General features: G+C 39.8%; 1 long non-coding RNA gene across 1 annotated transcript; it reads right to left on the minus strand.

Annotated features, from left to right (window-relative positions):
* Positions 1–219: 219 nt before the first annotated feature.
* LOC133520887 (uncharacterized) lies at positions 220–3,439 on the minus strand. Its single transcript, XR_009799819.1, has 2 exons — positions 3,307–3,439; positions 220–458 (listed from the first exon to the last, which is right to left on the minus strand). It is a non-coding gene; the product is annotated as an uncharacterized LOC133520887 (long non-coding RNA).
* Positions 3,440–3,814: the final 375 nt, after the last annotated feature.

Consider the following 3,814-nt stretch of genomic DNA (forward strand, 5'->3'; position numbering starts at 1 on the left):
ACAATCAAGGACCCGGACGAAGAACAGCTAGCACGACTAATTGGACGTAATGTTGCAAGATACACCATCACTCGCCTTAATATAATACACTGTAATTCAATATAAACAGGTAATGTCCCATTCCCGTGAATATTGCTGGACAGTTGAGCTCACCATTTTGGAAATACTTACGAACTCCGCGTGACTTGTCAAATTATATGATTGATAGATATTTGATATTCGAAATGTAATTTATTTAGCTGACCTTCGGAGGAAAAGAAAACGTCGTCGTTTATTCTCATCCGATTATACTTATTAAATTACAATTCTTCAGCGAGAAAATGGAGCCCTTGTGTAAACGCCAATTTGCATAAGTGTCGTTGAAAACACAGTTTCCGATTTTCCCGACGAATGTTGAAGCGCCATAGAGTGCAGAGGTAGGTAGTTGAATATGCGCATGGGTGAATGGCGGCTCAATCCTGAGGACGGTATAATATGATATGATATGAGCAAAGTATTTGAAGTATTGTAAGTACAAATTCGGACTGTAATTTTCATATTAATTGACTGTAAATTTTATAATTTGTTTGTATCAGTAACAGTCCACGTTTGTGACTTAACGGCTTTATAGCAAGTTTAATAATGCATCTTTTGTTTAAAATAATCATGTCAATTGCTAAATATAATAATATCATGCTATTTGTTAACAGGTTTATATATGACATTTAAGACAAATAATTGTTGATATGACATAAATTACCAAATTATGGTTCTAAAATGAATATTCTCGTAATTTATGCTGTAAGCATTTAGTTTCCTAATTTGGGACATTCAGAACTTTTCCATCATCCCCACAGAACGCAGGAGACGTTTGAATTATGTTCCACAAAAACAACTTTTTTATTGTTTTAATAATACCACAGAGTGGATTTTAATTTGATCGCTGGGCGAAGGGGGGGGGGGGACTAATTCTGTGGACGAAAACCTTGTAAACAGCGGGCGAGCGCAGGGAGGGTAGAAGCGAAGAAAGCCTTCTTGCCTAATATTATCGCGTTATTTATGGGCGGGATGAGCCCGGCGCAGCGGGATCAACCCGTCATCGGATTTACAGCTGAAATATCTACAAACTTTACTTCAAACGCAACAGCTCCATGACTTTTCTTTTACCAAATGTTCAAACAGCGGAGATCACTGTCAATCAATTTCAGTGTTTTTGTCGATCTGCATGTGATCGATTAGACTTCTCTAAAAAAACATGTTATTTTAAATATTATTGTTACTATATGATAATTAAATATTTGGCCTATAGATATTTTCGAATATTGCGCACGTTGACTTCTTGAAAGCGGCCTGAATTCCAGAAACATCCTAACTAGAAACATAACATAACTAGAAACTTTGTTTGTACTTGCACTCCAAGTGAAAAGGAGTAACTTTGTTGATTTCGTGGCCGCCCGCCGGCAGCACCTCCAACGACCTTTGTCTCTTGGCATGTGCCAGGCTATTACTAATAAACGAGTTTTGTATTCTCGACCTGCCGGTTCAACCTTTTACATAATAATTAGATTAAAGAAGGTCGCGCTGTGAGTGCGGCGTGACAGCGACCCTCGTTACTCGCGGATAGTTTCTGGACCATTTGTCGACGTCGAGTCCGCCGCGCCCCTGTCCAGCCCGCGACACGGTTACTTTGTTGTCTCTATCGTTGGTTTGTCTTGGTTGCCATCTAGTCCTATTGCAGCCATGTCCTAGTAAAATTTACAGTATGCTGCAGAGTTAACTGACCTCCTGCATAGAAATATGTTTTCAGGGCGGTCAGTTATCTTTGCAGCCGCTTTTAAAAGCATCTATCTGATAGTGATAAAAAAACAGTGTTGTTAAAAGCAATAAAAGTTACTTAATTAGATGTGGATATGTAACAGCATTTCCATTAAAGCTGCATAATACATATTAGTATATTATTACTTATTGTATCTACAAATTATATTCCTTTACGTTTACGTTTACCTATATTACTTTTATATGTGAATTCATAAATGATTGTTATACATGTGTAAGTGGAGTAACAAAAACAGTGGAATTCCGTTTAAGGGAATATTCGGTATCGTGTTATGGTTAGAAAAAAGTAGTAGAAATATTATATGACGCGACAAGTCCAAGTCGGTCAACCCTCCGTACAATGCCAAAAATGTTTCGCGTTAAATACCGACATAGGTTAGGACCGGTATAGGTTTTGACGACCGGTTTGGCCTAGTGGGTAATGACCCTGCCTACGAAGCTGATGGTCCCGGGTTCAAATCCTGGTAAGGGCATTTATTCGTGTGATGAGCATGGATATTTGTTCCTGAGTCATGGATGTTTTCTATGTATTTAAGTATTTATAAATATGTATATATTATATATATATCGTTGTCTAAGTACCCTCAACACAAGCCTTAATGAGCTTACTGTGGGACTTAGTCAATTTGTGTAATAATGTCCTATAATATTTATTTATTTATTTTTATTTAAATATTTTTTCTTCTCTTCTTCTTTTAATAAATAAAAATAAAAAACTTATTTCGGAGCACAGAAATCCATAAAAGGCTATTCAAACATTCCTTATAAGACCCCCACTATTTTTGGTACAGCCTGTAGAAGTCGTTCGTCTATGTTAAGAAAAAAACTTTCTCATTTATTGTGCAAATTTTATGCACAATAAAATATTTAATATATGGATAGACCGCATGCATCACTGGCCCGCGCCCTACGGCCCGCACCCCGCACCCCGCACCCCGCCGACCTCGTGAACGCCGTCTGCAAGAGTCTCTTTAAATAAACGTGCCGTAGAATGATCGCCGCCACAATGCCTTGCTAATTGATAAGCGAAGCGTCTTCCTCACAGGTCTCCGACTGGGCTGTACGGCCAGCGTAATTCGTACCTCAATGTTACCAATGCGAGGGTCAAGTGAAACTAGACTGGAGGCGTGTCGAGTAGGAACGGGTTTGAAAGACGAGTCATTAGAGACGGATGCAATCAGAACGGGCAGCTCGAGCCGAGCGCCCTCTGTGGCGCTTAGCCTATCGACGAGCATCGGCCAAGGGCCCGCGTCGAGCACCGCGTTCGACAACCGGCTAGGCACAGTAAAGCGAGTACAATATCTTCACACAAAATTAAGCGGGACTTGTTTGTTTACGCGCATTTTTACGCATTACGAACAAATACACACTTAGGTCTTGTTGTGATTTACTCTAGCACCGCTACTTGTACTATAGTATGATATGCTACCTTATTTGTATTCCCGTTACCTACCTAGAGTCCATATCGAGCAAAAATTGAGAGCAGCTCACCAGTGGGACAGCATCACAGATGGCGGTCGGAGGTACTCAGTCAAAGGAAGATTACATACGTCACTCAGTTCAAAATTAGGCTGTGACGGTTTGCTATAACTTTTCTCGAATTATAAGCGCTTTGGGCTGGCCGGTTGACAAAATAAAAATATTTCAAAATCTCGTTCGGAAATCTGTCACATAGTTTTCACATGAGAAATGGTGGAGATCGGCTACATATTGTTTTACAAATAATAATAATAATTCAGCCGTTATACATCCCACTGCTAAGCACAGGCCTCCTCTCATGCGCGAGGGGGCTCGCGCTAAAGACCCCACGCTAGCCCAATGCGGATTGGGGAGCCATATATTTTGCGTAAGGAATAGAGTTTGTGAAGTTAGGGCTTGTAGAGTTAGAAGCTGGGCTCTACAAGAGATTTGATATATTTTTGACAACGTTACAGCCTTATGGTCTCGTCGTGGCTACATTTTACATGAAAATGTTTTTGATGGGATAATATTTACTTCG

This window comes from Cydia pomonella, chromosome 8 (genome assembly GCF_033807575.1).
Source record: "Cydia pomonella isolate Wapato2018A chromosome 8, ilCydPomo1, whole genome shotgun sequence".
NCBI classification, from domain to species: domain Eukaryota; kingdom Metazoa; phylum Arthropoda; class Insecta; order Lepidoptera; family Tortricidae; genus Cydia; species Cydia pomonella.